Source organism: Mastigoproctus giganteus, chromosome 8, assembly GCF_048544385.1.
Source record: "Mastigoproctus giganteus isolate SK-2022 chromosome 8, ASM4854438v1, whole genome shotgun sequence".
NCBI lineage: Eukaryota > Metazoa > Arthropoda > Arachnida > Uropygi > Thelyphonidae > Mastigoproctus > Mastigoproctus giganteus.
The window spans coordinates 183,487,784-183,500,562 of record NC_143582.1 but is presented as its reverse complement, the minus strand read 5'-3'; the positions used below and the strand labels follow the sequence as shown (position 1 = coordinate 183,500,562).

At 36.5% G+C, this 12,779-nt stretch overlaps 1 protein-coding gene across 7 annotated transcripts in view; it reads left to right on the top strand.

The window, feature by feature from the left end:
• The window catches only part of LOC150082055 (TBC domain-containing protein kinase-like protein), a 311,436-nt gene that overhangs the window by 190,262 nt on the left and 108,395 nt on the right, over positions 1-12,779 (top strand). The window lies entirely within an intron of this gene.

Below are 12,779 nucleotides of genomic sequence, written 5' to 3'. Positions count from 1 at the left end.
GAATCTTTCCCATCCCTTTCCTTTTTATTAGACGATTAAGGAAGAAAGTTAATATACTTTTTTTTTTTTTTTTTGGCGCACTCCTGAGTTTGTGCGTTAAAATAAGCTTAATTGTAGAAAGATTTAAATTAAAGTGAATAAAATAGTTTGAACATTTTATCTTGTTAGATTCTACTCATGTTGCATTGGTAACCATATGACTTTTTACTAAGTGGTAAATGTACAGCTTAATAAACAGTAAAGAAATTTCTCTAAAGTGTTAGCATTACAGTATTATAACATAATCCAGTATTTTGAAAAATCAAGTAAACAGAACAATAACTTTTCATGCTAACTGACTTGAGAATTTTTTAAAGGCTGCTTCAACTGGGACTATAGTTAGCAGATCTCGGGTGAAGGGAGTAGGGAGTTCCCCTCTGTGAGTAAGTTTGGTTTTTCAGCCCATATATTAATATACTCGCACAATATGGTGTAAGATGCTGATGCCGACCGGGCTAGCCGGGTGGGTAAAGTGCCTGCCTGGCAACCCAAAGGTCGCGGGTTCGATTCCTGCCTCGGGCTTGGATCAAAGTACTGCAAAAACCTTGGGAGGTGCATTATGGCCACAGAAGCCTATGCGCCAACAACTACCAAAAAAAAAAAAAAAAAAAAAAAGATGCTGATGTAGCATAACACCAATAACAATTCTCTTACTAATATTTGAACAAATTATAAAATTAGAAAAAATGAAACAAATGGTTAGTGGGTCCATAAAATCCAAAATTAATGAAGAAATAAATTACCCAACACAATTTTCAAATATATTTCTACCTGTGCCCCACCACACACACTTCAGAAGTTCACTGTGCAAAGTGATGCCTTTTGCATTCATTTCCAGACAAAGAAAGCTGTGTATGTGATCAGCATGTTTAGATTTGCTGTAAGAGTTGAACTGTGTAACTAAATTACTGTATGAAGGTGAAGGGAGTAGCATTGCACCTAGTTTTATGACTAGTTTCCGAGGTACATTCCGTGACAGCATAATGATTCACCACTTGCCACTTTATCAGAGACTAAAGGAATTCTTAAAGACTCTTCAATTATGGCTCTAGGTAACTGATCTGAGGTGGAAGGAGTATTATAATTCACTGGAAATAATTTTTTCCAGTGAGAATTATTCTATTTTTTTTTCAGCTTACAGAGATATATATCATCTGTGAACGCAGGTGATGTTATAGGGTGGTGCTGTATATATTGGCTGCCCATGTTCAAAGGAAAAATATGCCACCCTGGAACATTGTAATCCCCCACAAAAATTTTTTGTAATAATATTTTATTGATATTAGAATTTATAAATAATATTTATATTTTTTATTTTATTTCCTTATCATGCTTTATTCATGCTATACAAATTTGAACATGAAAAGGTAACATAAAATTAAGACAGCTTTGTGGAATAAATTTTATCGAAATTTGATATGTATGTTTTAAATAATATCACTTAGTTTTGAAAAAAAAATCATGAAAACAGATATTAATAATAATTGTTATAAAATACATAAATATATAATAATAATAATAATAACCTTTATTTATAACTAAACATAATTACATGTATAAAGTTTAATCCATGTGTTATTACATATTTAACTTATAAAATGACTAGATATTAAATAACTTGAACTTTTCAGGCTTTCAGACGTATCCCGTCATGCATATCTAAACTTTCAGCTAAATTGTGTTCTATCAAGACTAGTGCTAAATTATCTAATCTGTCTTGAGACATTGTACTACACAGGTAATTTTTAGTTTGGAAAATGATATTTCCCTGGTAGCTACACTCACTGGCAATGCAAGAAGTATTTAGCATTAGCATTAGTAGAGGCATTTGATGCAAGAAAGCAAGCTTATGCAGCATCAGCAAAAAAAAAAAAAAAAAAACCCACTTCCACTTCACCCCTCTGTTCGTTCAAAATACCTGTCCAGCTGAGCCTTAAACTTATTTAGGCTATCAACCTCCACCACAAGGGATGGAAGTCTGTTCCACCAACCAACCACACGCTGGCTAAAGGCAAATTTCCTCACGTCTATCCTACATCTGTCTTTCCTCAATTTGAATTTATGCCCTCTCAGGTGATTTTTCTGAGCTAGAGGAAGAATCCCATCAGCATTGAGCATGCTCAAACCATTCAAGGCTTTATACACCTCTATCAGGTGTATATATCAGATCACCTCGCTGGTGCCTAGTCTCCAGACACTGTAATTTGCAAAACTTGAGCCTTTCTTCGTAAGAGCACCCCTTTGTTCCATTCACTAATCTTGTTGCCCTTCTCTGTTCTCGTTCCAGCAGCTCTACACCCTTCTTGAAATGAGGCCTCCAGACCTGTATACAGTACTCTAGGTGTGGCCTGACCATTGCCTTATACAATGGAATAATCACCTCCTTATCCCTGCTGGAAAAATTCCTGTATATCATTGGCAATACTCCATGAGCTACTCTTGTAGCCCGTCTGCACTGATCAGAGAACTTCATATCTGCCTGCACAACCACCCCCAAGTCCCTTTCATTCTCTACCACTGTCAGTGTAGTACCATAGAGTTCATACGTTGCTCTGGGGTTGCTGTTTCCTATGTGTAGTACTTTACATTTGTCAATGTTAAACTTCATTTGCCACCTCTCAGCCCATCTGCTCAACCTTTCCAGATCCTGTTGCAGCAGCATAGTGTCAGTAGTGTCCTTGACAATCCTGCCAACCTTTGTATCATCTGCAAACTTGGACATTAAGCTTGATATACCATCATCAATATCATTTATAAATACAGAAAACAATAATGGACCCAACACTGAGCCCTGAGGGACTCCACTAATAACATTAGTCCACGATGAGCAGTGTCCATTAATTACCACTCTCTGTCTTCTTCCCCTCAACCACCCCTTTATCCATAGCAGCAATTTGCCTCCAGTGTCACACTGCTCCAATTTGTGTAGCAGTCTTCCATGTGCAACAGTATCAAAAGCCTTTTTAAGATCCAAGTATATAATATCAAAGTTATTCCCTGCATCCAGTTCTTTTGTGACTGCATCATAGTATCCAATCAAGTTGGTCAGGCAAGACTTCCCCTTAACAAAACCATGCTGTGTCTGAGCTATAACTGAAGTCTTGTCTAAATGATCCTGCAGTGCTTCTTTAACCAGTGCCTCCATTAATTTTCCTGGAACAGAAGTTAAGCTCACAGGTCTATAATTACTTGTGTCAGCCTTTGATCCTCCTTTGTGAATTGGGGTCACATTTGCACATTTCCAGTCTATGGGTACCTCCCCTGAGTCCAAGGAAGCTCTCATAATTATGGCTAAGTGTTTGCTTACTTCCTTTGCTGCCTCTTTAATATAACTGGATAGAACCCATCCACCCCGGGTGCCTTTCTTGTGTTTATCTTCAACAGTTTCTCCTCCATTTTACTCCCAGTTATTTCAAGATTCTGTAGCTTACTGCTAGAGTTGAATACACCTCTGGCATTCCCCTTGCTGAATAACTCCTCATGTGTGAATGTCGATGCAAAATATTCATTTAGTTTGTTAGCTACCTGAGCAGGATCATCAACAGTTGACCCATCAAGTGGACCAATCTGATTCATCCCCTTCCTTCTAGAGTTTACATAAGTAAAGAACTCTTTGCTGTTTTTCTTTGCATCCCTTGCCAAGGATTTCTTGTAATCTGCCTTCGCCTGCCTAACCTCCTTTGTAACTTGGTTGCATATCAACTTGTATCTATCATAGGCTTCTGTGTCATGTGTTAATTTGTAAGTATCCCATGCATTTTTCTTCTCTGCCATATGCCTCATTAGTTCATCTGACATCCATTTTGGCCTAAACCTTGAACAATATTTCTTAGTTGGTATGTAAAGCCGAGTAGCTTCCAAGATAAGTTCTTTGAATGCTTCCCATTTCGAATTTGCTGTTGGTAACATCATCAGTTTGTCCCACTGTATAGAATTTAAATACTGTCTCAGTCCATCGTAGTCGCCTTTACGGAAGCAATAACCCTTCCCTTTACCCCTAATGGTAGTTACCTCTTTGAGTAAATCCCACTTCAGCACACTGTGATCACTGCCACCTAGTGGTTCATTTATCTGCAGATTCTTAATGCATGAAGAATCACTGCTGATAATCAAATCGAGAGTATTACTCCCTCTAGTTGCCTCTTGTTTTGAACATGCTGATGTAGAAAACAATCATCCAATAAATCCACAAAAGCCCTGCTAGTGTGTGAGTAACCAGCCCCCAAATTCCAGTCAATATCTGGGAAATTAAAATCTTCCATTATAAGACTCTCTGATTTACTGGCCCACTCTATTTCCCTGTACAGTTCCTTATTATACTCATCAGAGTCATTAGGCCTATAGCACACTCCTACTCTCAATTTTGATTTCCCAATGCTTATGTCACACCAAACTGACTCAACACTGCACTGTCCGGCGATGTCGACTGGCTTCACTTCCTTGGTTTTTATGTGTTTCTTAACTAATAGCATAACCCCTCCCCCCTTCCTATCCTGTCTATCCTTTCTGTAGACGTTGTACTCCCCAAATTGCAGTTCTGCATCCCTTATATCTGTGTGACACCACGTCTCTGATATCCCAACAATATCTGCCTTTGATGTTTTGAGCAATACCTCAAATTCATCAAATTTATTTACTAAACTCCTAGCATTGGTGTACACGCAAGTATACCTGCACCTGTTTCTATTCTTAGCTACCCTAACACAACCCATGTGTTTACTTGTACCGCAATGGCTCCCAGCAGTCTCTGAAATACCATGCATCTTGTTTTTCAGGCTTCTGCTCATTCTAATAGAAGCAGTGCAAGAATCTCTTTCACCTCTGCCAGTGGCTACTGTCAATCTATTGGTCTTTGTCTCCCCCCAAGCTAGCAGTTTTCCGACCCACCTAACACTGCCTCGATAGCATCAGCAAATATTCTTGCACCTTTTCTATTTAAGCGTATCCCATCCCTGTAGAAGCAATCTCTCCTGTTAACAAGTACAGTCCAGGCTGAAAAAAATTCTACCCCTTGAGCCTTGCACAATCTTTCCAGGGCCGAATTGATCGACAAGGCTCTCATCATATACTCCCTCCTATCGTGTCTGGGCAGAATTGCAGACACTTTCAAATTCAATCCTAATTCTCGGCTTTTGTTCAACAGTGACCTATACTTGTTAAGTAATTCTGCCGGTCTCCTACTCTTAATATTATTAGTGCCAACGTGTACAACTATATCACCTTTTGTGCCCTTAAAAGATGATATTCGCTCTACAACGTCATCAACCTTTGCCCCTGGCAGACATACTCTGGTCCTGTTCCACCTATCTTTTTTACAAAGCATGTTCCCCGTTTCCCTGACAATAGAGTCACCAACAACTACTAGTTCCTTCGGGACCAGCGCATTCTGCCTTGGGGGTTGTCTCTGTGTCACGCGATGCCCAAGTGCAAGCTCTGGCGTTGATGTGGGCAGCTGAGAGCTTGATTGGGCCCCTCAATTTAGTTTCTTCGAGGGCATCCACCCTGTCCTTCAAGCTCTCATATAGGCCTACAAGAACGCCGAGTTGTTGCCTGATATCGATACACTCCTTGTATCGCGCACACACAAAGACATCCCCCTTGGCAGTATCGTGTCCCGTACCCGATTGCTCTGCAAACATCAAGCAAACAGTGCATTTTATAAGGCTGTGAGTCAGAGGACAACTGCCCCCCCCTCAGTTCTGCTCTGAGCCACAGCACTTCCATTAGCTTAAGCCTTTTGCTTTGCTGCTCTGGTCTGAGTCATGATTCTATTAATTTATTAATTAATTATAATTAATTATGTTATGTTATTAATTATGTTAAATATAATTAATTATATTACGTTTGTAATCTAAGTCGTTATATGTATTTATTTAAACGTACAATTTAACTGCTAACGAAGTTCAACTAACACTATCTAGTACGGTATGTAACTATCGTATCACAAAGGCGGGAAAATTACGAACGGTAGCGGAGTTGAAACACGTGGAAACCTTTACCGATACTTTTATGCAATTACAAGGCCGAGTAAAGAATAAATACACCAAATTAATCAGAAAATCACAAAATAATGTTATACTACTAAATTTAAATCAAAAGTTTTAGAAAAACAATAATTTCAAATCAATAAATAAGAAAAATCCACTTAGGGCTTTGAACACGACCGTCTCTAGTAGCCTCGTATTTTAGAGCAACCACTATGTTTGGAAAAGTGGTGCATAAGTTATTTTCAAAAATATACTCTAATATACTCAAATACTGTTTCAAAATTAATTTTGGCAGCATCATTAACCACCAAGTTGAGACTGTGCATCGTAAGGTATAAAAAAAAGCATGGGGGTTGATATTTAAAATTTTTCTTTGCAAACCATTATGTTTGCCCTTCATGTTAGCTCCATTGTCATAACCTTGCCTGTGCATATCATTAATATCAAGGCCTAATTCGTTAAACTTGTTTAAAATAAATGCACTTAACCCTTCTCCCGTCGAATTTGTTATAGGGGAAAATCCTAAAAAGTGTTCTCTTATATCTACTTTTTTGTTAACTTCATTTAAATTTATGAATATAATTATAATATAGTAGTAAGTTGTTCCATATGGCTTATGTCAGGTGTACAATCTAATATTATAGAAAAATATTTACATTGTTTTGCTATAAACAATATGTTGTCTTTAATTTGGGTAGCAATTAATGAAATTATTTCATTCTGAATTTTGTCACCCAGATATGTTGGCATACATGTTTGTGTATTTTGAGAATTTCATATTCTTCGAAGGTGTGAAATAGTTAGATCAAATTTTGAAATCATTTCCACAGCTTTTAAAAAATTGCCATTATTTGAGTCAAACAAAATATTACTCGTTCCCTAAGGGCTAAATTTTGTCATGCCAAAAACTGAATTATATATATTATCTATTTTATTACTTCATACCAATGAATTTTTTCATGATTAAAAATATCTTGCTTGTAGTGATCTCTCATGGTTTGTTTTCTAATGCTTTTCTAAGATCCATCCATTTAGTATAGTTTTTAATATGAGTTTCATTCTTTTCATGTCTTGATAAAAATTGGGACAAATGTTGCCAGTCTGAAAATCCATTTGTAGCTAACAAATTCTTGGGAAAACAAAAAACATTATTATTCAAAGATATAGAGCAACCAATTTCTTGAGTTTTTTCCCCCATTAGGTAAAGTACATTTGTAATATGAATCGGAAAATTTTTTCCCATTGTTATTAACAGGATAATTAATATTTTTTACTTGAACAGGTTCATTTTGAATTAAAAGTTGCACTAACTTATTAGACAGCCTTAATGGCCACACATCTGGATCGTCACTTATTTCATCTACTTCAATATCTTTTATTTGCATTTCGGCACTTCATTTTTATCTTCAAATTCACTTTTATTCTCGTTGTCATCTTTATTTTCTTCATTGGAACCCGAACCACTTTCACTACTTTCTGCTACAGTTACTGGACACGTTGATGGTTCTTTGAGACTTTGAAAGTATTTTAAAATAGCACCTTCTGATTTTTTATTTTCTTCATCTTTTGCTTTTCTTTTTTTATGATATTGTGCACAGGAAAATCTTTTTGTTTTTCGGTTAGTCTGGCTGTCTTTAGACATGGCTGAATATAAAAAAATATTTTCTATTACTATTATAAATAAATAATATATATACATTTTTCAGTTACGAAAACTCAAATTACCCTGTGCAGGGTAATTTGACTTCAATACTTTAAGTAAATAGATAATTTATAATAAACTTAACGCTGATAATATTTATTAAAATTATTTTTTAACATTCTTATGTAATACACTGCACTTTAAAATAAAACTATTAAATGTTAAATTTCAGTTCATTACCTCTGTAAACGATACTCGCTATAACGTAACTGACAAAAGTTTTTAGTTAGTGGTGACTAGGTACGAACAAGTAATTCCCCTAAATTTGATCCAATTGTTTCAGCGAACGCATCCCTATCATTAAACAAGGTAATACTGTATAATGTGCTCTCAAAAACTACTAATATATGAATGAAGAATCAAAAAAGTTACAGGTTCATTATGTAATCATTTTTAAAAATTGTTTGTTTTGTTAAGTATTGAGCCATTTATAAATTTAAGAAACACATAGTATGCATACATTGATATCCATAGTTGTTTACTGAGCAGCTCAAGTTAAAAACTGACAAATACTGAGTCAACAAATAAAGACTACATTTACAGAACAACTATCAAGAACAATAGCGCTTTGATAAGTGTTTGGCTGCCTGCTATTTTTATGTTAGTTTATTATGACAAGAATTTCTTTATTCGTATTTTATTTATTCAAATTATGCTTAGATTCTACATCATTTCAGCCGCTCTTGGATTTGGCTACCCGTGTTCATCGCACACTCGAACACAGGGTTGGTGTGGCACTGGTGATATATATCTGTGTTTATGCAGATATCCTATTAGAGACACACACACTTTTACCGATATAACACATAGCGAAGAACATTTAATGCCCTATGAACTGGTGCATTATGACTAAAGTAGTCAATGTGCCAAGGAACTCCTAAATAACCAATCAGCATACAGGCTTGAAACCGCAACCTCCATACTTGTAGCTGCACATGCTAACTATTGAACCAGGCTGGCCATTTATTCCTTCATGTGTCTCAACATAAGACAGTAACTTAGGGAAAAAAAAAAAAAATGGTGACTATTTGGTTTATGCATGGAAAAATTATTATTTTAATGAAAGTAGAATAGAAAATCAGTAGCTAAAAAATATGATTATGACGAATTATCAAATCATGTAATTAAAAAAAAAAAAAAAAAAAAAAAGGGACAATTAAAACTAGCATTAATTGAATGAATGTTAGTAACTAATATTATTTTTAATCAAATAACATTACCCACTAGGGGAATTTGAGATTCTTGAAAACATTAAAACTCAAAGGCACCACTGACCAATTTTGGACCTATTTGGGACACTCATCTGACAACAGGAAGCCTCAGTTAGTGATTTTGTTTTAAGTGATGAACAAATGTATCAAATAAAACTGAGTAGCCAAGCTTGTTTTTGGAAGAACTTCTGATTAAAAACAACTTCTGTTATGTGTATAATAATAAAACTTGTATTAGTTGAGCTGTGTTGGTTCAGTGCAGCAAGGAGGAACAATAGTGGACCCAGACAGTCATGCCAGAAAAACATAATGCACTGTAGAATATTTTTTCCCTCAAGCTAAACATCTCAATTCTTATTTATTGGTATTTAGATAAAATGGCATGGATTACAGGAAAATTATTATTTTATTTTATTATTATTATTTTTTTTTCATGATGATATAATACCAGTGCCAAAGCCACCAGAAACTTATGGACTTGGCTCTGATTCAGGATCGGAAAAAGAGTTCCAGAAGATGCAGAACTTAGAATGAGTACAGATCCACACTTTTCAACTCTTGATACTGCAAAGCTGTATCTAATCATTTAGGCAGAATTGAATGATTTAGTCAGAGATTTGGACCTCTTCAAAACCAAGGCTCAGTTACTAGGATCATGGCTTCAGTAATGGAATCTTCCTGAAAAGCATGTCAAGGTGTCTTTTATTAGAAGAGGCAGTCTAACATAACAACCTATTATTCCACGGATGGTGCTTTGGTTTATTGTAACATTGTCCATCTGGAGCATGTACCCAAGCAGTGGAGGCTTTTCATGGTTCATCCTAGGTCAGTTTGAAAGCAGTTTTACTCCATAATGGAAATAAGTATCTATCTACACCATTGGCCCATGCAATTCACATGAAAGAAACATGCAAGAATGTACAGGTTCTTTTGCAAAAAATATGCTATCAAAAGTACAAATGGAAAATTTGTGCTGACCTAAAAGTGGTAGCGTTGCTGATGGGGTTGCAAAGTGGATACACTAAATACAGTTGCTTTTTATGTGAGTGGGACAGCTGGGCGAAGGATTGCCACTACAGGGTAAAAAAATGGCCAGACCGTACAGAAACTACACCAGGCCAGAAAAATCTAGCACATTCTCTTTTGGTGGATAAGTCAAAAATTTGTTTACCTCCATTGCACATGGAGATAAATAGATATTTCACAAACATTTTTATCAAACCTAGCTTGCTACTGCAGGGTAGTGGCAAGCTAGGTTTGATAAAAATATTTATGAAAGCGATGGACAAAAAAGGAGAAGGATTTTCCTGTTTGAGGCAACAGTGACATGTTGCATCCCAACAGCTTACAGAGAGTTGGGATGCAACATGTCATTAAAGCTTAATTGCCAACAACATTCCCATTTAGTCTTTTTTCCTGAAAACTTGGGGGTGGTCTCTGATGAACACACATTTAGAGGTTTCCCCAAGATATTTCTCAAAGGAAAAAAGATAGTAGGGAAAATGGAGCCCAAGTGTGTTGGCAGACTACTGTTGAATCAAGTACGGGCAAAAACACGACAAAATAAGAGTTTTGTTATGAGATAAACATTTTTGTAAATAGAATAAGATTAATAGACCCATTGTTAAATGTTTAGTACTGTATGTAACATTTTATTAAAATATATTTAGAAATCTTTTTTTACTAGAAACTTAGTTTTTGGCTTTAATCCCTTCTCCCTTAAGATTGGTGGGTGTTACAGCAATATTGGTCCCATATTTGAATTCAGCAATCAAATCTACAAGAATCATCCTAAATTTTAACAGAGAGTGAAAAAAAAAATTTTTTTTTTTTTTTGCTGACTATTGTTACCAAAAAAGTAGTGAAGTAGTATTTCATAATGTCCATTGAAACCAGATATAAAAGTGCACTCTGAAATAAATTAATGGTACTGAGTGCAAAGAGTGCACTCTGAAATTAACTAATGGTACTGACTGCTAAGAGTGCACTCTGAAAAAGTGCCTTTTAGTTCTGTAATAAAGTATGAATTACTACATATACATATGAATCCCTCACAAAATGCTGTCTTATAAATTGAATTCAAGAAATTAAGATAAAGCATAAATATTGTTAAAATTAAAAATTTTCTGATAGATGCACTGTGATTTTTGCATTGCTTTCGTTGGCCAGCAGTGATCAAAATTTAAAATAATGGCTAGATCTAAATACCCCTCACCACAAACATGTTTTTGGAATATAAGAATTATCAGGCTGTAAGGCCATCACTTGGCATACTTCATGATTTATATAATTTTCATATATATATATATACACCTACTGTGCTGCCACTTTATTAGCTACACCTACCTAGTAGCGTGTTGAGCCTCCTTTAGCCTTCAAAACAGCCTGAATTCGTCTAGGCATGAATTGAACATGATGCTGAAAACATTGTGCAGGAATGGAGTACCATGCAGACACGAGTGTGTCATGCAGTTCCTCGAGATTCGACGGAGGTGTAGGCCTGCAGTGAACAGCCCTTTCCAGTTCATCCCAAAGATGTTCAATAGGATTGAGATCCGCAGACTGAGTGGGCCACTGCAGCAAAGAAAAGTCATTGTCATGTTTCTGGAACCATTCCATAGTGATTTGGACTTTGTGCCCGGTGCATTATCCTGCTGGAAGTAACCACCTGACTGAGGATAAACTGTCAACATGAACAGATGCATTTGGTCAGCAACGATGTTTAGGTATGATGTGGCATTCAGACGTGAATCTATGGGTATCAATGGACCCAATGTGTGCCAAGAAAACATTCCCCACACCATAACACCTTGCACAGTAGTTGTCAGACATGATGGATCCATGGATTCATGTTGTTTTTGCCAAATTCTGAGCCTTCTATCAACATGATGCACCAGGAACTTCGGCTCATCAGACCAAGTAACTGTTTTCCAATCCTTGATAGCCAGTGCAGTTCTTCATTGATAACAAAAGTACATGATGTCGCCTTCGGCTGTTGTAGCCCATTCGCGACAAAGTGCGACTAGTGGTTATTTGCGATATTTTGTTCTGTACTCCAAGGTTGTATTCTGATGTGATGTGTGACATTGTGGCCCATCTGTTTGCTTGCACAGTTCTAGCCATCCTCCTCTGACCTCTCTCATCAACAAGCGATTTTCTTCCACAGGAATGCTGTTGAGAGGATGTTTTCTGTTTGTTGCACCATTCTCAATACACCCTTGAAACTGTGGTGCATGAAAAGTTCAGGAGAACTGCCGTTTTAGAGATGCTTTGTCCAGCCTGTCTTGCACCTACTACCATGCCATGTTCGAAATCTGTTAGATCACTCCTTTTCCCCATTCTTGCTACAGTTTGTATGCTTAACTAATACTAGAAAGGTTGTTCTGCTGCATTTATATCCACAACTGTGGTCATGTGACTTGCAACGTTGTGGTACAAACCATTTGTGTGCACAGCAGGGGGTGTACCTAATAAAGTGGCAGCACAGTGTGTGTGTGTGTGTGTGTATATATATATATATATATATAGAGAGAGAGAGAGAGAGAGAGAGAGAGAAAAATATGATTTATTGAATGTTATCCTGTAGAGATAGGGAGTTAATAATCCCACTGTATAAGGCACTTTTAAGATCCCATTTGGAATACTGTGTTCAAGTATGAAGACCTCATCTTAAAGACATTGAGCTTCGTGAAAGGGTCCGAAGATGGATGGGCAACTCGAATGGTGCGATTGGCAGAAGGATGACTGTAAGAGACTTCAATTATGTGGGCTACAGAGCTTGACAACCAGGCACCTCAGAGGTGACCTGATTGAGGTTTATAAGTCTTTGAGAGGGATTAG